General features: G+C 46.4%; 1 protein-coding gene across 2 annotated transcripts in view; it reads right to left on the bottom strand.

Moving 5' to 3' along the window:
- Window positions 1-24,921, bottom strand: part of RRP8 (ribosomal RNA processing 8) — a 290,217-nt gene that overhangs the window by 243,014 nt on the left and 22,282 nt on the right. Inside the window, exon 2 of one of the 2 annotated variants that reach the window (XM_069640471.1) lies at window positions 257-355. The exons of the other annotated variant lie outside the window; for it this stretch is intronic. The gene's annotated coding sequence lies outside the window, so the exon portion shown is untranslated. The remainder of the gene's footprint in view (window positions 1-256; window positions 356-24,921) is intronic. 2 annotated transcript variants of the gene reach the window in all.

Raw genomic sequence — 24,921 nt, 5'->3', positions numbered from 1 at the left:
TCTATTGGGTATCATGCCCCGCTTCCTGAACAATCTTAATGTGATCAAGACTACCTCTCGATCACTCCGATCAAATGAAACAAAAATGCTAGTGATTCCTAGAAGTAAATCCAAAAGGGTGGAAAATTGAGCTTTTGCAGCAGCAGCCCCGCCTGCTGGAATAGCCTGCCGCTGGATTTAAGGCTGGAATCCAAACTGGAGCCTTTTAAGAAAAAGTTAAAAACTTGGTTGTTTGACTAATTCTGCTGCTTCTTACCTTTTTACTCCATCTGGCTGACCTCCGTACATGTTCCCATGTCGGTTTTATGTTCTGTCCGTGCCATCATGCCTCCGGGTCCATTGTTGCGCATTATAACTGTAATAAAGTAAAAGGGTGCTACTCAATTGTGAGAATTTTTTCTCAAGTAGCATATAGACTGAAGAATTGTTTCCTCGAGAATCACTTTCCTTGAGGGATAATTCTATAGAGAACCAGTTTTATATACTAATTTCAAAAGGTTTGGATTCATGGTTAGGAATGGGTAAAGGGATAGCTTGAAGGTTACAGATAGGCATAGAGTAAGCATGAAGGTGAGTGAGGGTTGAGAGGAAGAGGGGAAAACTGGAATGCATAACAGGCCTACCCTCTACCCTTTTTGGAAGGGCAAAGCTATAAAGGGGGGTGGGTTCACGGTCAATGGGGACCTCCAGAGACCAGAGTTGCCCAAGATAGGATGACATACCAGAGTCTGTTTTGTTCTAAAGGGAATAAACCTCCTCCACAGAAGTCAACGCAGAGCTGTAAATACAGACAAGCACTCGCAGTGTAGGAAAGCAACCTCAAGAGGTCAAAATGTTTAAACACAGTTTGGAGATATTCTTTTGTAACCGTAGGCCAATGGTTCTACCAGTTAGTCATTAGGTTTCCCACTTTTGTGTCTAGCTAGCCTTCCTCTAAATGTTCTTGGAGGTAGTCAACCCAGCTGGCCCCCATGGTCAAGGACATGGAAGCCCTGCTCACTGATTTCTCCAGACAGTTGAGAAGGCTGGTATATGTGGATCCCAGAAGCACTTCAAGTTCAGAGTGTGATCATGGGTAGGATGCCACAGAAGACCCTGTAAAATGTTGTCTAAGATTGAATCTTAGAGCTGTGCAACTCATCCCAGAGATGATTGGCAACGTTCAGGTGCATGTTTTATGTAGGAATATTGAAAACAGTTTCAGGGTTCGAAATTGAGAGAAGCTGGGAGCTATTTAGCACCTACTTGTAGCTTAGAAGAGCCTGGTTAGCTTGACAACAACAACTACGTTTTAGCTCCCCAGGCCAATTAATGCTTAACAAACACACCTATATGAATTGAGCTCTGTGTGTTTGGGACAAACTATAAATGAACATTAGAACACATCTATATGTCATTTAAAGTTTAAGGGGGCATAGATAATCGACAATTATATGTTTGCATCTTGTGTGGAAGTTAGATTTGCACAACGCTATGTACTAGCTCCTCGTCCCCCAGTGGTGGCTCCTGATCACTGGTTGTACTGGATACCCAAGAGCTTCTTTTAGCTCCTGCTTTTCCAGTCTTCATTTTGATCTCTGCAGTTTGCACTTAGTCTCCAATTACAAAAATGCATCTTCCAAACATTTGGCAGTCACCCAATCTTTGGGGGTCAGTCACCACATTCAAACATTTTGCGCATCTTCCTGGGTAAACAAACAAGTTATGGATTCAGCCTTGAATCCGGACGTCATATTCGAAACTCGCTAGATCTGGTCTTGGCCGAGACTTCCGGGGCTCTCATGAAACAGCACTATATCATGACCACATGAGAAAGTCAAGTGTAGCTTTGAATCCCTCAAGAGTTACTAAGTTAATTTATTCAGGGCATTTTTGGCTTCATTTAAACCTTTTGCACAGATCATAACACATACATTTCAAATTCATACAATTCAATTCCCACATTCATACAAACAATAAAAGTATTTAAAAATTCAAGGCTGCAATGCAAAGTTATTTGAGAGTTTAAAATACAATGCCAGAAGTAGTCCGAATTCACACTCCTTTCATAAGCAATCTGTTTAGACAATAGCTCATGCTTCAATGAAGCTAAGGATACACTCGATGAATAAATGCATTACAATCGAGTCTTTCGTGCCAGGGCTCCTTGGCCCTCGCCCCAACCACATTTTTAGTTAAGAACAAATTCATTCTAAAAAACTCTGCTGTAAAAACACGAGAAGGATGTTGAGAAAGCTAAGACAACATATTAAAAACCTCTAACCTCAAAAAAAAAAATGGTCAGACACATTGTAATCCAACATTTTGACGCGATGTTCACAGCAGTCCAGTTTACGTTTCACCTTAGGAGTTTTTATCAAGTCCTCATTTATACCCTCTAATTTCATTAATAGGTTATTACATTCTGTCACCCAGTTCATTGAAGTTCAAAGTTACCAATGCAAGAGCCCCATGTAGGGGGCTCTGTGCAAGGGGGCGAATATGCTACCAAATGAAAAATTCCCAAGGTTCCTTGCTGCTTCCATACACCAGCGCTCATCCAGCTAACTGGGTGCCATGAAGAATTTTTATTCTACAACTCGGTGGGTTTATAAAGCCTCTCTCTTTCACTCCTCCATTTCCCACTCTCGCCTTCCACTAACTACCTTCAACCTCCCTACAGTCACTCTTCTATTTCGCATAACCTTCTCTATCACATGCTCCAACATACAATCTCACAACCACCACTTCAGTCGATCACACTTAATACCATTCTCTCTTAAATACAATACCTTACCAGCACTCATATCCAACACCTCCATAGACATCTCAGCACTCTGCTCACCTTCCACCCTCCGCTTGGCCTCTCGGTCCACCACTACTCTGCCTGGCCTCACCAAATGTTTGCCTCCTCCCCCTTTGCGTTTGTCTTCTGTGTCACAGGTCTGCTCTGACCAATCTACATCTAGGTTCCCCAGGGGCCAGTTTAAAATGACTTGCGCCATCCTTGGCCTGGAAAGCCTCCAACCCCAGGTCAGGAGGGGTCCCAGTTCCACTCCTGAGAGGGTCAAGCCCTTGACCCGGTCAAAGGTGCTAGGTCATCAGATTAATTTATTCTGAGCCAAAACAAGAGGGACTTCAAACATGCCTCATAAAAAATTGGAAGCTGTCCCACTTCCAAAATATGGGGGATTTCGAGGGTGCTTTTCAAAAGGGACATCACGATTTTCAGAAAATGTTTGTTCCCTCCATTTCAATAGAAATAATCTATGTATGCTCCCTAAGGACTAGCCCAATACAAGGAAGCTGTGAGAGACTGTTTATACATCAATAGCTTGGGCAGTTGCTCTGCCAAACCATGGATACAGTTTTAATTGTCTTTTCTTCCAGGGCCGAATCCATACAGTACTTCTGTTAAGTCATTTGGCTCCTATATTTGTCTCCTATTTCCACATTGCATTTTTTAAGTAACCACATAATCAGCATATAATGTATACCTACTTTGGGACCTCCCAATATTGTGGCAATCTTAATCAAGATTCTGAATAACTTAGCTAAAACAATATACAATAAAATAAATTATAGGAACACAACCGTGTCACACCAATATCATAAAGACTCCACTTACGAATCAAACCCTAGACGTGATCCCCTTAAATAAAGTGTACACTTAAAAAGGAAAGTACTTGGGATATTCCCACCCGTCCAGGCGCGTACAGATTACTGGAGACCCTAGAAGCTTCAAGGGCTAAGGAGGTGAAAGGGGGCTTACAGTTATGGCCACTAAGGAGGATGTTGTCAACATCTTGCAAGAAATAAAGGCCCTGCAGACCTCAATGAAGGAGTTGAAAGGGAGGATGGATTCAATGTAAAGAGTGGAGTTGCTGGAGAACAACTTGGCATCAGTATATATACTGGAGACTAGTCTCATTGGGAGGTTTACAGAGCTTGAGAAGAGGGACAAAGGTGACTCTCAAACTGGAGGACCTGGAGAATAGGCAGAGGCGCAACAATGATCTTCTCCTGGGCCTTCCGCAAACAGGTCAATCACCAAAGGAACTTGAGCGCATAGTCAAGCAGATATGGCAGGCGCTGTTGGGCGATGCTTCCGAATAACACCCAGAGAATCCATAGAATGCACAGGGCGGAGGCCCAGCTCAGTTATTGGGAAATACCAATACTGCGCAGGCAGAATGTCAGAATCTCTAAAGGCCAAGGCAGCAGCGGTGGTGAAAGTGGAGGGAGCTGAGGTCCGGGTGTTCCATGACCTTACCTACTTAACGTTGGAGCAGAGGAGACAGTGTAAGCCCTTGACCTCTTGGCTTATGGACAGGGACTGTAGATATCACTGGGGGCATCCATTTTCTTTGTCCTTCGAGATGGGAGGCGCTGCTTGGGTGTTAAAGGATGTTGAAGAGGCCAAGCAAGTCCTGAAAGAACTTAAAGCGGAATGGGAAGAGAAAGGCATTTTCAGAGGGTGGAGGGGGTTAGGGGGGAGAATATAGCCAGGCTTCGGAAAACTCAAAAGGCGGTCCAGATGACAGGCAGAAAGCAGAGAAGACATGGAACACCACCTGGAAGACTTCTACACTGCAAGGGAAGAGGACCCAAAGTTCCAGTCCTCCCGTCCCCTGCACACTCTTGGACTACGCAACAAGGGCGTAGATTCTTAAGGATATAGTTAGCAATATTCGTTTTTAAGCACTCTTTAGAGAATTGATTCGACAAAATTTAGAACATCAAACAGAGGAACAATGGTTTTTGTATTTTAGGTTACAGGGATGAAGTGAGTACCTATTTATACATAAAAATGTAGTGAAGACAGGAGAAATTGCATAACAACATTATAATGTCAACATAATCAAAAGTTGATGGAAATTCCACTCTCAATGGCTTGACGCGTTTCGAGGTGATACCTCTTCTTCAGAAGCCTCTGTGGATCTACTGTCTAGTCAAAATGCATTTAGGGAAAAAAAATCAACAGACGGTATACTTGTAAGTTCGTCAACCAAATAAACAACAAGCAGCATTACTTCATTCAAATTAAGTATCTACATGTAGTGTGCTAAACAGTGCAAACATTCAATTTAGTTTGACCAGAGTAACTATCTGGCCATGTTTTTTAAAAATTCAAAACACTGTCTAGTATAATCCCGTGCACCTCTAATGGGAATCCAACCAAATAGAATATCAATAGTAATCTAAAAATGGAAGCTATAATGAAGGCTTCTAAAATTCAATTCAACAAATGAAACATTCGATTTTAAGGGCATATTCAACCAGTGTAGGTTTACTGTTAAGCATGGTAAATACAAACTACACACCAAAGAAGGGTTTTTTTCACAAAGAGGATATTTTACATAAAAAAAGTACTAACCTATTGAGGTTTAATGTTGTAGCAGAAAAGCCATATATGGCGAAAAATAAGTCCAAGTGGACATGCTTGCAGTGCCAAGACCTCGATTTAGGTGTTTTCTTGGTACAGAAAGGTACTTCAATACTTCCGGTAATCTCTGTGGATAGCAATGGTAATGTACGGGTCACTGCATCCGAGTAACACCCAGAGACTAAATATCTATTCACAAGTACAATAATGCGTTTGTTAGTGAGGAAATGACCATATACCTGCTATAATTCGTGCGGTAGAGCACGCGGGTATGTTGCGGCAGGGTTCAATGTACGGCGGACGTGCAGGATTCCTCTGTGTTGCATCTAACGTTGCAGGAAGAACGGGTGCAGATAGATCTGGGAACTCGTAAGTGCGAATGCTTTCTGTGGAGGACAGTGTGGTGCTAGTGAGTGTTCAAGATCATATGGATCATTGATCACTCGGTCAAAAACGTGTACAGTAGTCTATACATAGCTCGTACCTGTTCAGCTTCTATGTACATCCAGTTGTGCTTCTCTCTGCTCGTTGTTTGTACGGTGCCCATGGAAACGAGGGACCGTGTTCAAACAGCCTAGTATTTGGCGGGCTAGATTCTGGGGGTAGAAATCAACAACGGACTAACCCGATGTTCGAGAAATGTGGCGGCCATCTTTAGCTATGTAAAAGGACCCTGTTAGTAAAGGTGGTTATGTGTGTAAAATTCTGCAAGTCATCTTCTGACAACATAATCAAAATTCTATTAAGAGTAGCATAAGTTTGAACAATATGATGATAACAGCAGCGGTCGAAAAACAAAGTTATTTTACCAAACATTTTCTACACGTGGTGCTACTTATGCGTATGGCACTTCTGTATCGTTCGAGTGTATCCAAACATCACAATATGTGCATTTACATCCCTTTATCTAATTTGCTGGACAATCTGATACATGGTACCTGATGTCCTCACATTCTTGGTTATGCACACTGTTTACTTGTTCAATATTACAAGTGGCGAATGTACATTGCTGTAAATTCCATCATATACTAGGACTAACAATACTAAGTCCTAGCATGCAACAATGCATTAAAATATGGATAATGTGTACCGTGGCGTGAAGACTGTTCTTCAATGGCTATGACCACTTGATTTTCAGGACATGGGGGCAGTGGATGGGGAGCAGTGTGCGGTGAACAATGTGATGTGCACTGATTTGGACGGGCTTAGGGTTTAGAGGTAAGGTTTCTGGAGGGGGAACAACGGAGAAGGAGTTATTTTTTTGCTAAGTCAATGCCTAGTCTGGGATGCTGATGGAAGCCCTTATTGATGTATTTTTATGTCCAGTTCGTTTACTCTGGATGACAACCCTTATATAACACCCCTCTCTCAGAATCCCCCTGACCCCGCTGAGCCAAGAAGTAGGTTTGTTTTGCAAATTTAAAAGGTTTATTTGAAAATTAAACAATATATCTCTATCACACTTTTATAGTAAATTAATATTTGATAGCACACTTGTGAGGATGATAGTGATCAACAATGGATAATGTTACAGTGGTACACTCTTTTTGATGGCTTAAAAGTGATATAGAGAGGATAAGGTAGCTGAGAATGCTTTTATGGCTTCAAGGAGAATGCAATGATTAATGAAAATGCAGTACAGAAAATAAACTTGATATGACTTCAACAAAAGACAATGTAATCACTTTTCTTTGACAATTCACCCCCCCCTTTATGCAAGGTAAAGAGATGGAAGGAAAGCACACAGTTCTCAGGAATGCAATCAAATATAATTCAGTTCCCCCCTAGCAAGCTTAGAGGAAAACAGGTAGGAGTTTTTTAAACACAGGCAATATACTTTTAAATGTGGTGGCAATGAAGTGAAAAATATACTCAAATTGCTGTTAATTCCCTATAGGAGGTTCAGGGTAGGTCACAGCTACTTTGTATTAGTTCAGGATCACTTTAGCAATGCTCTATGAATGATTGTCAGATTGCAAACAAAATTTCAGCAAAGGAAAGCAAGGACAAATCTTTTTACACGTGGCTGAAATTAAGCAAAATGTCAAATCGCGGCAAATTTAGTCGCGTGCGTCGAGCGCAATTACGGAGGGAGTATGAGGAGCAGCAAGTAGAGCTTGTTGGAAAGCTTAGAATCGCAGCTTCAAAATATATGTTACATCTCACTTCTATCACAACCGGTTCCGGAGATACGGCCGATTTAGTAAAGGTAGTTTTTCGGATTTGAAATTTTAAAGCTCAGAATGACAGATGACAGTTTTCAGGTTTAAAGATGACAGAATGACACGATTCTAGGAGGCAGTTCTAAATAGGTTAAATTAGTTTGGATTTGATTATTTTAAACTAAGAGGTTGGTTTTGGCACAGTGCTAGCTGGGTACTCACTAGATTTTGGACAGGAATGCAATTTCGCCACGGATAGGGTCAGGATTGGACTGCGGTTCCCTCGCCACGGACGGTCTCTGCCTGGTTCTGCTCACTGGATAATTCTACCTTCTGGGTCAGCTCTGCTAGCGGTCTGGATCTCTGGTTCTGACAAAAGTTCTCGGCACTGCACGGCGGTCTGGTCTCTGGTTCTGACAAAAGTTCTTGGCAAAAATTCAAACAGCTTGCTCGGCTGTTGAATAGTTTGCAAATGATTTAGAGGCCTGCTGAAAAGGATTCAGCTTGTGGATTCAGGCCTCCCTGCTACAAATTCTGGAGTTAATTGCTGGTCTCTGGAGATTGATGGATTTGAAGTCTGGATCTCTGGATGTGAAGTCTGAAGTCAAAATGCTCCACAGAAAGTGAAAAAGAAAAGTCCTATCTGGCTTCCAGTGACTCTTTTTGTGTGTTTAGAAAGTGGGTGGGTCGGCTAATTCTGCATGCCCAACCCTCTCAACTTATCATTGGCCAGTTCCTCCTCTCTTCCTTGATTGGGGGAACTGGGTTGTGAGTCAGAGTGATGAGGTAGGTTTATGGTCAGAGGATCCTCCCCTTGGCAAATTGCACACAAATCTATTTCTGATCCAAATACATATTTATCTATGTACCATTTTTCTAATATTATACATCCAGTTAACATATTTTCTGTAGCACCAAACCATCCAATCCCTGTATTTGTAAAATTGTGTGTCCACTTTCTGCCCTCTTCATCCAGATCACGACCTCTAAACCTTTCCAGATTTTACACAAATGTGCACCAGGGATATGGGTTTCAGATGATAAATTGTCAGATTTTTAACATGCATACATTTGGAGTAACAACCTTTTTTCCGCTACTATCCCCAAGAACATACCACAGGGTCCTAACACCTCTTAAAAGGTGCACAGAAAAATCACAAGAATGATGATGTTATTTATATCATTTTTACAAGTCCGCACTATGAATTATCCATCTTTTTAAAATTATGCTCTGGCCCCAAAGGGGTGTGGTTTTCCAAAGCACATTCTGGCATTTCTGGTTTATCCACTTCCCCCAAGCTCAGCTTGCTCACAGATGCAGTGCCCCTCCCAGTTTCTCCCAAGAGGAAGCCATTTTACGACCCCCCCCCCCCAATATAACATTTGCCTGAGTCCAGGACAGGGCTTTGTTCAATTTCCTGCAGTCCGCAGGTACCACTCCCCTAATTCAATCAGAGAGGTGTCATCTCCTTTTGGCAGGGGCAGCAGGATGCAGCCAGGCCTGGGAACACAGCTGCTGAATTCCCAGTCCTGTCGGGGGTAGTTGTCAGGCAGAATCCAGTTTCATTAAGCCAGGCTTCAGCTAAATGTCACTTTTGTCCCCAGTTTTTCTTCATTCAAATCAAACTCACAATGTTTGCACATGCAGCTAGAATGCTGATTCTAAGTTCAAAACTATGACATTTAACGGTTGCAAACTATGTGACACTCAAAAGTAGGTCACTCATTTATTTTAAACATTTAGATTTTAGTGTCTTTCAGTCCAATTTCACTTCAGCTGCTGTCATGATCACTGCTTCCAAGGAGCCAGGACCAGCCCAACGTCCTTGGAAGCAGGCCCCTAATCCTAGGCACCAGCCGGTCCCTACTGGGACCTTTTGGACCTTGTCCTGGCGCCGGTGGCACCAGGCTCATCAAAACCATCGGTCCCGGCACTGGAAGCGCCGGGCTCATAATTGGTGTGAAAGTGCTTGGGTGGACTTACCTGCAGCAGACCATGCTGCTTACTTACCAGCCACTTAGAAGCCCTCTGTGAACAGGAACTACTGTCTTACCTGGGTGGGGCAGCTCCACTCCCTAGATACAGCACTGGAACTCTTCTGGAAACTGGAACTCTTTTCTTACCTAGGCGGGGCCGTGGAAGAAGACGCCTCATCACTCCAAGGCTATTTAAACGACACCCGATAGATGAAACGTGCTTCGCGTTATTCTGCATCTGCAGCAGAACGCTCACCGAGTCTGTTCCAGCCTTTCTTCTTTCGATCCTGAACCTGCAAGAATTATACTTACCATTCCTGTATCCAGTCATTATCAGCACCTGCAAAAGACAAGAAACAACAGGTTAGCAAGGCAACCTTTACACGCAGTGCTTACTCACCTGATCCATCGGCAGCGGCCGTGTCTTCACGCTGCACCTCCGCCTGCAAAGATAAAAGCATTGTTATACTTACCGGCACGCCGTGAATTCCGGATTTCTTCATTCTGCATCGCCGCCTGTGAAGACAAAGTATTGTTACAACTTACTGGCATTCCGCGGACTCCGGTGCTGCAAACCAACATCTGAAAGACAAAAGAAAAGACATTAAGCAGGTATTTACTTACGCCCATCACGCTCGTCGCCATAAAACGCCTGCGAATACTCCGGCGTCTCTTTAACACGAACTAAGCTGCAAGGAAAGAGACAGTTAGAGCGCTTGCCATACTTACGAATTTCCAGGCGCTTCTCTCCATCTTCCATTTCAAGAGTCCTGCAATACATAAGGGAAAAGCATTATACAGAGTCTTCAATATTAACGTGCCACGCATTTAAAGACTATAAAGACAAAAGGTGTCCAGAAACTCACTGCTCGTGCAGATAACGACAGTAACCATCCTCTGAAGTCAAGAGGCGTATGTTTCACCAGTGAAGGAACTGGCCACGGCACCCTGCATCAGACGCAGATGGAGAGCCCAGTATTCACCTATCTAAGGTGAGCACGTTGACCTGGGGGGCTCTACGAAAAAGCTGGGGAGAGAGAGAGAGAGAGAGAGAGCGAGAGAGCGAGCGAGAGCGAGAGCGAGAGCGAGAGCGAGACATTCAACAACCCAGACCATTAACCCCCATATTCTTTCACCTGCAGAAACCTCACTCTTCGAGTTCGACACACAGTGCGAAGAGGTTCGACCCCAGAAGCCAATCGAGTCCTGCACATCACTTTGAGTCACAGACACCTTCCTGCCAAGACCCGCGCCTCCGTGGGAATCAGGTGAGCGTTACAGAACGCGAAGCCCACCACAAAACTCCTACCTAGGCGCAATGGAAACCTCAGACACTGATCAACTAGCCCAGTTGCTCGGGGAATTAAGAGCAGAAGTACATGCAGCTCGTCAGGAAACAAACTCTCTAAGAAGAGAACGATAATTTCCAAGGAGCGAACTGAAGACCTCGCTAGACAGTTGCTACAAACGCAGGCAGGACAGACACCTTTGCCCGCTCCAGGAGGAAGTTATCCTTCTGTATCATCTTTAAATCCAGTGCAAATCAATCTGCCCGGTAATGTGCCCTTGGCTCCGCCCGAACGCTTTTCTGGTGATCCAAAGAAATTCGCGGTGTTCATCATACAGTGCCGCCTACACTTCTTATGTCGACCAGCTGCATTCCCAACAGACCAGACCAAGGTGGCTTACGTGCTTTATCTCAGTGGCAGCGCCGCAGATTGGTCGATCCCTTTAGTCACCCAGGATAATCCGGTTTTACATGATTTCCAGGCCTTCCAGTCCAGCATGGAGAAACTGTTCGCAAGACATACACAAGGGCAGGCCTTGGACAATGAACTTCTTTCATTACGACAGGGTAATCAAGACCTCTTGACTTATATAGCCTCATTCAACAGACTTATAGTGGAAACTCAATGGCCCGAGGATAAGAGAATAACGCTTTTCTACAGAGGCCTGCGTGGAGAGCTCAAGGATGTGTTAGCTCAAGTCGTGAATCCTCCACAAGAATGCTCAGACTATATTGACTTAGTTGTCCAATTGGACCACAGACTACAGAACAGGAAGGCAGATTGTTCCAAATTTGATACCCGCGTGTTTTCTAAACCACAGACCTCTACTAGGGGAGCTGACACCGTGGAACCCATGCAAATAGGGGCATGAAAGGACCTTTAACCCAGAAAGAGCGGGAAAGAAGAAGGCAGCTGCAATTATGCCTCTATTGCGGAAACTCAGGACATTTTCTTCAGGACTGTCCAGTGAAACCAGCTAAGAAGGCTGTAGGAGCCGCGGATACCTGTACCACAAAGTCTAAGCAGGGAAACGACCAAGCCCGACAAGAGTAGAGGTCCTCTTGCCGAGCGTTAAGATCTGTCCCGTGACCTCGCATTTCGTGGTACCCATGGTCCTCATTAGTCCTGAACGTCCGGATCGTTTGCATGCAATTGAAGCTTACATCGACAGCGGAGCAATCGGTAATTATGTGGACCGTGAAATGGTATCAAGGATGAATCTACCCCTTGTCCCTAAGGCTGTAAAAGACGTCATTACTACTGTGGATGGCACGGAGATAGCCTCCGGACCAGTAACGCATGCCACCCAAGAAGTGACGCTAGTGAGTCAAGATGGACGCCGGGAGAGAATCGTGTTTGATGTTATCAAGGCTCCTCAGTTCCAGATAATTCTGGGAATCCCTTGGTTAGAGAAGCACAATCCTCAGATCGATTGGCGAGCAAAGACGGTTCCGTTTCCAGAATGTTTTACCACTTGTTATCCTAGGCCTGATGTTTCATTGGCGGCAATCTCTTCTGAGGAGGTTCCCAAGTTACCTCCCGAATACCAGGAATTCCAAGACGTCTTCCGGAAGGATCAAGCTAACACCCTGCCTCCTCATAGGTCTTACGACTGTCAAATAGATTTGATACCCGGAACAACTCCTCCTTGCAGCAGGATCTATGCCCTCACCGAGCCAGAGAATCTTCACCTCAGACAATATCTGGACCAATACTTAGCTAACGGGTTTATCCGTCCTTCAAAATCTCCAGCTTCATCGGCTTTGTTCTTCGTTCCGAAAAAGGAAGGAGACCTTAGGACTTGCATAGATTATCGCGCCCTGAATCAAATCACCGTTAAAAACAGATACCCGTTACCTTTGATCCCTGAACTCCTGGACCAAGTCAAAGACGCATGTATATATACAAAATTGGATCTCAGAGGAGCCTACCACTTGGTACGGATAAAAGAGGGCGATGAATGGAAAACGGCCTTCCGCACCAAGTACGGGCTATTCGAATATCAAGTGATGCCCTTTGGACTTTGTAATGCTCCTGCCGCTTTCCAATATTTTATGAACAATGTCCTTAGAGAACTCATAGGCGTGTGTGTTGTCTACATTGATGACATCCTCGTCTATTCATCATCCGAAGAGGAACACCAGAGACACGTTAAAGAGGTTCTCGAGAGATTGCGTCAACATAATCTATTTGCTAAGCTTGAAAAATTTGTTTTCAACGTAACTGAAGTCGAGTTCCTGGGATTCATATTGTCACCTAGTGGAGTCCATATGGATTCAAAGAAAGTTGATGCAATCATCAAGTGGCCATCACCAACCTCTGTAAAAGGAGTTCAAAGCATGTTAGGCTTCGCTAACTTTTACCGCAGATTCATTCCTGAATTTTCTCGGATAGTCCAGCCCATCACCGCTCTGTTAAAAAAGAACAAACGTTTTAAGTGGTCTTCTGAAGCAGAACAAGCTTTTCAGGACTTAAAAGCTAAATTCATTTCTGCACCTGTTCTAAAACATCCTCGCCCAGAACTCCCCTACATCGTGGAAACGGATGCTTCTAGTCTTGCTATGGGGGCAGTTTTATCACAAAGAGATCCGGTCACACACCAGTTACACCCTGTAGCCTTTTGGTCCCGCAAGTTTTCGGCTCCCGAGATCAACTATTCAATTACAGACAAGGAACTTTTAGCTATCAGATCGGCCTTTAAAGCATGGCGGCATTATCTTTTAGGAGCCAGACACACAGTCACCGTAATGACTGATCACCGCAATTTACAATATCTAAAGACGGCCAAAGCTCAGTCTTCCAGACAGCTTCGCTGGGCTCTGTTTCTGGCTGAATTTGACTTTATAATTACTTATCGACCAGGCAGTAAGAACGGAAAAGCAGATGCCCTCTCCCGGATGGGAGTAGATGAACGTTTGACCAATCCAGAACAAAGGATTTTGGGTTTGGTCAGCACTCAATCTTTTGAAGACATCAAGACCACGGTTAAATCACTCCTAACTCAGGCCGATTTGCAGGACTGGCAATTAAAGGGAAAAGAATTCTCAGTGGATCAAGATCTACCATATTTCCGAGGACGATTGCACTTGCCCTGTGAGAAAATACAAAAACAAGTAATCTCCTGTTATCACGACTCTCTAATGGAGGGTCACCCTGGCATTACCAAAACAATGGAAAAGATTAAAAGACATTTCTGGTGGCCATCATGGAAAAAGGATATTAGAGACTTTGTACTCTCCTGCGGTGTGTGTGCCCAGAATAAAAGTCAGAAGCAGAAACCAGCCGGCCTATTGCAGCCACTAGACATCCCTCCCTGTCCATGGCATACCCTGTCCATGGATTTCATCACGGACTTACCTCCATGCTCGGGGTATACTACCATTTTAGTAGTCGTGGATCTATTCTCCAAGATGGCTCACTTCATTCCCCTGAAGGGTCTACCTTCAGCCTCAGTATTGGCCCGAGAATTCCTAGAAAACATCGTTCGGTTACACGGTTTTCCCTCAGTTTTAATCTCCGATAGGGGAAGTCAATTCGTCTCCCACTTCTGGCGCAGTTGCTGTCGTCTAGCCCAAATTGATGTAAGACTTTCGACCAGTCACCATCCCCAAACTGCCGGATAAACCGAAAGGACAAATCAGACACTAGAGCAATATCTACGTTGCATTCTCCAACAAACTGAAAACCCCTGGAAGGATATTCTTTGGATCGCTGAATACGCTTACAACAATTCGACTCATTCTGGAACCGGGAAGACTCCTTTTTTCCTATTATACGGACACCATCCTAGAACCTCTAACCTGGATCCTCCCCAAGAATTTGAAGCACCTGCTGTGGATCACTTGCACTCAGAGATCACCCGGGCTTTTAAGGAAGCCACTGCCCATCTGCAAAGAGCTAAAGCTCAATTCAAAAAGGGAGCAGATCGACACCGAAAAGAGGCCCCTCACTACGCTGTAGGAGATCAGGTCTGGTTCTCCACTAAGCACCTGCCTCTAAAAGGACCCCGCACCTTCATCGCGAGATACCTTGGACCCTATCTCATATCTGCCATAATTAATCCGGTGGCTGTCAAATTGGAATTACCTACGCATATGAAAATACATCCAGTATTCCATGTCTCCTTATTAAAACCAGTACAACCAGAAACCCGATTGACTGAACTCCCAGAACCGGTTTTAGTAGATGGAGAACTTGAATTCGAAGTAAAGAACATCCTAGACTCCAAAATCTAAGTTATATTATCTGGTTGATTGGAAAGGATACGGCCCCCAGGAAAGGTCTTGGGAACCCTCAGAATATGTCCACGCACCTCGTCTGGTCAAGAAATTCCATCTGAATCACCCCAACAAGCCAAAACCCCCGGAGAAGACACGCTTAGGAGGGGCCTTGAAGGGGGGGGGGGGGGTGGGTGCTGTCATGATCACTGCTTCCAAGGAGCCAGGACCAGCCCAACGTCCTTGGAAGCAGGCCCCTAATCCTAGGCACCAGCCGGTCCCTACTGGGACCTTTTGGACCTTGTCCTGGCGCCGGTGGCACCAGGCTCATCAAAACCATCGGTCCCGGCACTGGAAGCGCCAGGCTCATAATTGGTGTGAAAGTGTTGGGTGGACCTACCTGCAGCAGACCATGCTGCTTACTTACCAGCCACTTAGAAGCCCTCTGTGAACAGGAACTACTTTCTTACCTGGGTGGGGCAGCTCCACTCCCTGGATACAGCACTGGAACTCTTCTGGAAACTGGAACTCTTTTCTTACCTAGGCGGGGCCGTGGAAGAAGACGCCTCATCACTCCAAGGTTATTTAAACCACACCCGATAGATGAAACGTGTTTCGCGTTATTCTGCATCTGCAGCAGAACGCTCACCGAGTCTGTTCCAGCCTTTCTTCTTTCGATCCTGAACCTGCAAGAATTATACTTACCATTCCTGTATCCAGTCATTATCAGCACCTGCAAAAGACAAGAAACAACAGGTTAGCAAGGCAACCTTTACACGCAGTGCTTACTCACCTGATCCATCGGCAGCGGCCGGGTCTTCACGCTGCACCTCCGCCTGCAAAGATAAAAGCATTGTTATACTTACCGGCACGCCGTGAATTCCGGATTTCTTCATTCTGCATCGCCGCCTGTGAAGACAAAGTATTGTTACAACTTACTGGCATTCCGCGGACTCCGGTGCTGCAAACCAACATCTGAAAGACAAAAGAAAAGACATTAAGCAGGTATTTACTTACGCCCATCACGCTCGTCGCCATAAAACGCCTGCGAATACTCCGGCGTCTCTTTAACACGAACTAAGCTGCAAGGAAAGAGACAGTTAGAGCGCTTGCCATACTTACGAATTTCCAGGCGCTTCTCTCCATCTTCCATTTCAAGAGTCCTGCAATACATAAGGGAAAAGCATTATACAGAGTCTTCAATATTAACGTGCCACGCATTTAAAGACTATAAAGACAAAAGGTGTCCAGAAACTCACCGCTCGTGCAGATAACGACGGTAACCATCCTCTGAAGTCAAGAGGCGTATGTTTCACCAGTGAAGGAACTGGCCACGGCACCCTGCATCAGATGCAGAGCCCAGCATTCACCTATCTAAGGTGAGCATGTTGACCTGGGGGCTCTACGAAAAAGCTGGGGGGGGGAGAGAGGAGAGAGGAGAGAGGAGAGAGGAGAGAGGAGAGAGGAGAGAGAGATTCAACAACCCAGACCATTAACCCCCATATTCTTTCACCTGCAGAAACCTCACTCTTCAAGTTCGACACACAGTGCGAAGAGGTTCGACCCCAGAAGCCAATCGAGTCCTGCACATCACTTTTCGAGTCACAGACACCTTCCTGCCAAGACCCGTGCCTCCGTGGGAATCAGGTGAGCGTTACAGCTGCTGACATCCACAGCTCAGCCAGTTTTGCTATAAACATTGTTTTGGGCTCTTTCTCTTTCCAGATTTTGTATGCACACAAGACTACATTCTGCCAAATGTCTGCTGGTGTTCATTGAGATTTTTGAATATCCTGCAATGTTTGAAATAGGCATTTTGAGCTTGCATTCAGGGAAACAAAGGTGATTTTAAAGCGCTTTTTTAGCCAACCGGCACTGCTGTTTTTCCTTTGGCACACATTTCACTCATGGCACTCCTGGCCCATGATGCTTGCACTGGTGGGTGGCAGGTTAGGCAACCATTTTGGTGTGCGCACAAACTGCGCGGTTTTCCCGGATTCTGGCGCAACTGTGGGCTTTTCCGTCATCTTGGATTTTCTAAGCCCACAGCACCAAATGTTGCAGCTTGATAGTCCAAACGTGGGTCAGGACACCCAACAGGTGAACAATGTGATGTGCACTGATTTGGATGGGTTTAGGGTGTAGAGGTAAGGTTTCTGGAGGGGTAACAACGGAGAAGGAGTTATCGTTTTGCTGTTACAGGGGAGAAGAGGGTAGTGGGTGTCTACCACCTAATTCCCTGGTCGCCTGGATTGCGACAGGTGTCTCGGTAGGGGCGAGGTAGGGCCGAGGGGGGAAGAGAGTTTGGTTGGAGAGAAAATGTTGGGAATGAGCAGCTTAGAGTGGGTATTTTGGAGAATGATGAGGGATGGTGTCCTTCAGCTGGGAAGGGGCACACAGTCACCAGGTATGGTGTGAGACGGAGGGTAAAGAGTGGATATTTGCAGCCCTAAATGTGAGGTCTGAATTACCCACGAAAAGGTTGCGGTTGGTGAGGGAATTCCTAAAGTGTAAGATCTCTGTCCTGTTCCTTAAGGAAACGCATCTGAAGCAAAGACAGGAGCCGGCCAGGTGGGGAAGCGGAGTCTTGCAAGTGTTCTGGTCTTCTCTCTGGCAAAAGAAGAGATGGGTGGGCATAACAACGGCGGTTCCAGTTTTTCAGTTTCTTTGTGACCATTACTGATGCGATGCATGGCAGGAGCTACCTTTAACTCCCCAGTGCACAGAAAACACACAAGGATCGATTACTCCTTTGTGGAAGAGGGCAAGGTGCACCTCGTGAGCAAAGCCGACCTAGACCCGGTGTCATGGTCAGACCACGACATGGTGAGGGGATCGATAGACCTTGAGGTGGGTAAGAAAGGTAGAGCGAATTGGCGGTGTAACTATACACTCTTTCAAGAAACAGTATTCTATGAAAAGTTGAGGACTACGATGCAGCATTTTGTGAAGGACGACAACACAGGCGAGGTGAAATCAGGGGTGGTGTGGGGGGCAGTCAAGAAGACAAAGAGTTTGTCAAGAGGACAATGAGAGAGTTTCTTATAGCAGAAGCGGCAAAACAGAAGAGGGTTGGGGGCACCAACTTCATATATCTTGCAGGAAATAACCTTGCTAGAAGTGGAATATAGGGAAGGAGTGAGATACAGTGGAGGTCATGGAGGCAATACTTGGGCAAGAAGTGTGATGCAGGAACACAGCTTAGCCAAGGTGTACAGGGACATGCAGAAGTCTAAGCAACAATATTATGAAAATAGGTAATTGCACCGGATCAGTGTTGGCAAATGAGCTTTTGGCACTAAGGAGGGAGAGAAGAGTGCTTTAGGTGCGCAATGAGGGGTGTAATGAATATAAGCAATAACCAAAAAAGTGACGGGTGGAAGATTTTGAATAAATCTGAACCACTGGAACTGCTCTGGGCAACCTTCCACGCCACAGTTTTTTAGCTATGCCTTTAGGGGTCCAGCCATATGCAAATCAGTCCGGTACTGCCACCAATGGGAGCAGCCCAGCCTGAACTGCTAGACCAGGTCCCATGTGCACGGAAACACAAGCAGCCCCAGACATGTTTCTGGACTTGTTGGGCCTCATCAGTGCGGGGGATGCTTGGTTCTCTATGGCGCAGCGAGCAAGGGATCCATGTCTGGTTATACCCTCTCTAACTCAGGGAGACACACTAACCAGAAAAGGGATGGGTCGAAGATTTTGAATAAAGCTGAACCACTGGCACTGCTCTTGACAACCTTCCACACCCCAATTTTTTAGCCCTTTGGCACCATTGGAAAAGGGGTTCGGCCATATGCAAATTAGTCTGGCATTGCCACCAATGGGGGTGTGACCAAGCCTGATTTGCATATGGTCTTTCCCCTTTCTGTAATGGCTTGGCAGGTGAAGAAGGATGGTTTGGAGGTTTGCCCAGAGCAATTGCCAAAGGCTTAAGATTAATTCAACACCTTGCGGGCATCACCTTTTTGTTTAGCTTTGTCACACCGAGTCGGACGAGTATGTCCAGACGTGGGTCCCGTGCCTGCTGGGCCTAAAGACCCAAGCTACTCCTCAATGATGATGCCCAACGAGGCCGAAACATGCCCTGGGATGCTTGTGGTCTCATGCAGAAGGAATGTGACATAGCAGTTCTGGCTGGACTGCCCCTTTTGGGTTGGGACCAAGACTGATTTGCATATGGTCTTGCCCATTTTGTAATGGCTTGGTGTTAGGGAGAATTCTGTTTAGGCTGAATTTCCTAACCTAGTGAGTCCCCCAGCAGCTTTGCTGGATTTCTGGATGTGATGCTGGAAATGCATCAGAGGGACAGGGCCTCTGAATACTTGTCCTTTACTGCTTTTTATCGTGTGTTCTGTCGTGTTTTCTGCCCAGGAGTCCATGTGGGACTCCTGGCAGTGCAGCTCTCTCTTTTGGTTTGGTGAACAGACCCATGGGATACCCTTATGACACCCATGGGTAGGGGTACAACCCTGTGCCCCTAGTGTATGTTTTTGGGCACCTGTGGGTGGCCCACAGAGCAGGGTATGGGCTGGTGGTAGCTCCATGCTGAATTTGACAGGTGCTCTGGGTGTCCTCCATTTTGGGATACCCAGGCCCTGCCATTGGGATCAGTTGATTCCTGATAGGAAACAAGATGGCCCCTGTGGCCTCTTGCTTTCTATTGCCTGTTACCTTGTTTTCCCAAAGTCCTGGGAAGCCCTGACTCTGTCCCTTCCCCCCGACTGGCTGTTGGGTGGAAGTTCCATATATGGTGTTGTTGTGAAGGCCCAGCTAGACTGGCTGGAGCCTTCCCAATGACTGTATGTTGTGGGTACCTCCTGTGGGTGGGACCTGGGTGAATGGAGTGTGTGACCAATATACACTCCTTGTTGTGGTTGTCTGGTTTCTGGCATGAGAGACAAAGACTGAGACAGCCCTGCCCGAAACTGGCCTGAATGCAGTGTGTAGTGTTGAATGGCTGGGTACTTGTCCCAATCCACATTCCTTGTTGTGAGTGTCTGAAAGGGAGGAGTGTGGCCTGAATGCACTGTGTGCCCGATTGGCTGACTGACTGCATGAATGCCCTTCTGCATGATTGGCTGCTGAGTGTGTGCCAGCAGTGTGGATGAGAGGCAGAATAGTATATCTGGGGACCTCTCACCACTGGTAATTGTTCAGAAGCGTTCAGAAGCTGAGTCTCCACTCAAGAGTAACTGGAACTGCTGACCCTCGACGCCCAGCTGGAATAAGAAGACTTGCTGTTGCACTTGCTTCGACCGATCTGAAAGCTGTGGAATTCGTCGAGGACTGACCCGAGAGAGGACCTGGTAAGGCGCCCTCTTCCCGTGCTCCGAGGGACCATTGAGCACCGCTACATCTTCGCCGAAGCGCCCTGGAAGTCAGACCCTCGAAAGGCTGCCGACCCGAGACAGGACCGCCGAGGAGATTGAAGTGAAGCACCGGACATCGCCGCCGTCGAAGTCCATTGCCGTCGACCAGGGTTCGCAGGTCTGTGTAACCGCTGGAGGCCCGTCGAAGTTGTGTTGCCCAGCCGTGGGAACCACTGGACGCCGTGCCGCCGACGACCGGAGCTGTCCGCTCCTTGCCTAAGAACATTTGAATCGAAGGACACCCTCGTCCGCACCGTCGACCGCTTTATCCTGCCGGAGAAAGTCGAGGACGACCAACGCGCCGAGGAGAAACCTGCCGGTGGGTTTCCCCGCCACCCGAAGACCACAAAGACTCGAACGACTCGACGCCCTTGCTGGGCCCCCGTCTTCACAATCTTTGCGGTCCAGAACAATTGTCATCGAGGTGCCCCGCATGCCTCTGCCTTGCAGGACGCCAACGCTCCGTCGTCGAGCACTGCTTGGATCGAAGCTGCCGCCTCATCGACGCCGTTCTACCCTGTTTGTTGTCGGACGTTCGACGCCCCGTGTCTCCCGCTTGAAAGGGAAGACATTCAAGAAGGGCCGTCGATTCCCCGACGCGGAACGCCGAGTTCCTCGACGGACGTTCGACGCCCCGTGTCTCCCGCTTGAAAGGGAAGGCATTCAAGAAGGGCCGTCGATTCCACGACGCCGAACGCAGAGTTCCTCAACGCCTCTCGACGATCCGTGACTCCCGCTTGAAAGGGGGGTCACTAAAGAAGGATCCGTCGACGCCTCTTCGAAGAACTCGACTCCACCAGGTTCAATGGGGGGGTAAAAACATTATAGGAGGGAATAAGACTTGCAGAACAATATATGGACTGGGCTTGTGCTATATCTTTATTTTACAGGTTGCCCAGGTGGGGGGGATCTCCACACAGAACTGTGCCTAGTGATAGGGGCCAGGATTCTGCCTATTGCTCAACCATCTTATTTTCTCTCCTCTCTCTATTGCTGGTTTCACTCTATTGATCTGTGTGACGTTGTTACAGTAGTGTTGATGCACTTTAATGAGATCTAATACAAAGGGTGGTACCACTTTAGAATTGTATATATTTGTTTGATATATCTGGTTTGGTTTTAAGTTAATTTTACATTTTGATATGGTGGGATATGGGGTCATGGTATGAAATTCTGCTGTATTGCTTCCTGCTATTGTATATTTTGCAGTTCAATGACTTATGATGATGATACTGCTTGTTGAATATTGTTGAAAATGAGAAATAAAGAGTTTAAAAAAAAAAAGAAAAGAATTGTATATATTTGCCATTGTTGATTTTCCTAAGTACAAAGTGAGTTATTATGATAAGTGTACATAACCTTGAATATTGATTATATAAAGACTGTGTTCTAACCAATACAGTGTGTGGACATTCCTTTGTGGGGGCTTGGGGACTACACTGTACTTAAGAACCAGCCTGCATCACCTCCTGAGAAGCTAGGCCTTGATTGCTCGACCATAGCTACCGAATAGAGAATCTAGGCTGGGGTCCTCTGTGCCTCCCCTCTACCATATAGAGAGTGGAAGTACAGATCACCCCCCACCAGAGAGTTCTTTACACTGGAGTTTGTTTTTTTTTCTCCTGCCAAGAGTGAGTCTCTTTTCCTCACACTCTTGGACATGATTTGAGGGGTTCCTTTGACTGTTAATGTGTTTTATGGGCTATGGGGTATTTTACTCCATAGGGTCTCATGTGTGCAGTGACACAGGGGTGTCATAGTGACACCCCACCATAGACTCCATACCCTGGGACCGACTGTCTGCCAGGGCATTGGCTTTGCTAGTCCCAAATTATGAACAGAAACCAGTACAAACCATCATATTGTGGACGTACTGGTCGGGGCAATTCGATTGCCCCGGGGTCTGTTAGTCGAGGGGGCACGTCTCCGTCCCCCCTGATCGAGTTTTGGCTGGTGGCAGTGGATACTACTTTTTATATTCGACCGCGAATATATCTCTATGGGATTTTCCCACTGTTCGAGGCTACCAACTTAATTATTTAATTCTCATAGCCTCTAACATACCGCCGGTTTATTTATTTAATATTAATTCGCCGGTTGGTATATTTTTTGCCAGAACTTGATTCTAAAATGGCGTTTGTGTTCTCTCCTGTGACTCCAACCCAAGTCGAGCCCTTTGTTCCACTTTTTGGCGGGCTTCTCCACAGAAGCCTCCAAAAGTTGTGCCACTCTGTCTGGGTACCACAGGGGGTGTGGGAGGGGGTTTAGGCACACTGGACTGAGTTACCTTGGTAACTCAAGTCGCACTCTTGTGTGATTGGCCCAAGTGGTGTTAGCATGTTTGATTGACAGCTAGGCTGAGTGAATGGGGTTGTTCTGCATAAAAGCAGGGCTTTTGGGACTGGAACTTCAGAAGTCGCCACAGGACCTGAAAATCCGACGAGGGAGAAGCTGAGCCGACCTGCTACAACGACACCACCGGTGGAGCCCTGCGGAACCGACTCACCACGTCCCAACGACAGAGAAGATCTCCCGGCTGGAGAGTCTTCTTCCCCTGACTGGTGGGCACAAGCAGTTTACCCTCTTTTTCTCGCATCCCAGGACGTCTTGTGGTCGAATTGCCCGTGCCAAGCACCCCGGCAACCGGATAGCCACTTACCACTGGACCGCGAATAAAAGGACCATTCCTTTTAACTGAGAACTCTGCGGCTAGTTTCTTCCCTGGCAGTGCAACGGACTCCTGTCTTCCTCCCCGACGAGATTCTCTCTTCCCCCAGACGAAGCACCGACTTGCATCTGCTGCCAGGAACAACTGCCCCCGCTGGAGTATTCTCACCACTTTAAGGTACCGTGTCTGCCAGGCCTCCCTTTCTAAAGATTGCTACAAGGTAATAATAATCCCTTAACCTTCTGGACTGGGCTGGCCGCCTTGACCATCTATCTGGTCCCTTTCTTTTGGTCCAACTCTTTCAGAACTGATTGCGAGACTTTTGGGCACTTTGAACCGCGTGACCTTGGACACATTTCGACCGGAGCCTCTTAAAGTGGGTCCGGCCTTGTTAACTGTGACTTTACGGTTTTAACCTGCGTTCTTCCAAAAGTGTTGGGATCTGTTTCTATCTTTGCTCTGCCTTTCTCTCCCTTTTAAACGGATTGATTAGAGTGCCATCTTTGTTGAGCGCTCACCGCTGTCTGAAAATAAGTGTTGCTTTACTTAAGACTTGTCTAACTAATCGTTGAAGGGAGTGTATATCTTAGTGACCGTGTTTTTGATCTGCTTGATATTAGTGCCAGTGTGTTTTATTAGATGTGGTTTTAAATAAATAAATAATTATATCTTTTTTACACCAAGTTCTGGTCAGTGTTTGCTTGTTCTACTGTGTTCTTTTGACCTATTGTGAATAGTCTGTATACTGCCTAACTCTTCTTGAGGGAAGTCTGACTGCTCAGCCACAGCTACCAAGTGAATCTGTATGGTACAGACTGCTACCAAGTGGGTTTACTGCCAAACACCTGTAGTCTTAAATCTTTTGCAGTGGTCCCAGAGGGAACTGCACAGGTTTCTGCCTAACACTTGGCAGGTGAAGAACAATGGTCTGTAGATTTCCCAGAGGCTTAAGATTAATTCTAAACCTTCCAGCCATCACCTCTTTGTTCTGCAATAAATGTAAGCACCCAGACCAGAAGAGGCTGCATGTCTTGCTAGATACTATAGGGTGCTATATCTCATTTTTTCCTGCTTTTCAACATCTCCATGGAAGAAGCATCGCCGGGAGTGCTGCAGGTGACCATCCCTGCCTGAATTCTACTTCACGGAGAGCGCGTACTGTGAAAGAATAAGGCCCTTCATTTGGTTGTGCGCACAGCACTCGTTGCGCAAACTTCTTACTTTTCATTACAATATTGCCACAATTTACCAATGCAGGGGGATAGGCACAAGTGATTACCCTGCCTCATTGACTGATCTGCCATTCCAAGATGGCTTCTCCATATTGCACCTGATGTTCTTCTTTCCTGCCTGGCCGACTCCCCCTCTCATTGGTTGCCTTGGACTTGATAGGCCAATGAGAGCAACCGGGATGCGGGAGCCGGCCGGAATTACAAAGGCCCACAACTAAGGCCCTGTCTGCTCCCGGTCTGCTACAGGGACGCAAGGACGCACCCCCCCCTTTCGGCCCAACGCGATGCTGTTGTGACCCCCCTGCCCCTGGGTCCCCCCCCCGTGATGCTGTTGTGTCCCCCTCACCCCCACTTGGTCCCCCTTGACACTGTTGTGTCCCCCCACCCCCCTGGACCCTGTGATGATGTTGTATGCCCCCTTTTGCATTTGCACGCTGCTGCCGCCCTGTAACGTGGTGTTAGGCACCATGTATCTGCTGCCTAAGCGACTTCTGCATTTGTATGCTGCTGCCGCCCTGCAACAGGGGGTTAGGCATCATGTATCTGCGCACGCTGAACTCTCTTCTGCACTTTGTGTGCAATGTATTACTGTATGTTCCTCTATGATGTAATCACCTCTTGTGCTTCCTTTCTGTA

The sequence above is a fragment of the Ambystoma mexicanum genome, chromosome 7q, assembly GCF_040938575.1.
Source record: "Ambystoma mexicanum isolate Mex_15411 chromosome 7q, UKY_AmexF1_1, whole genome shotgun sequence".
Classification (NCBI taxonomy): domain Eukaryota; kingdom Metazoa; phylum Chordata; class Amphibia; order Caudata; family Ambystomatidae; genus Ambystoma; species Ambystoma mexicanum.
Note: the sequence above shows the minus strand (reverse complement) of the source record. Positions and strands in the feature narration are given on the sequence as shown.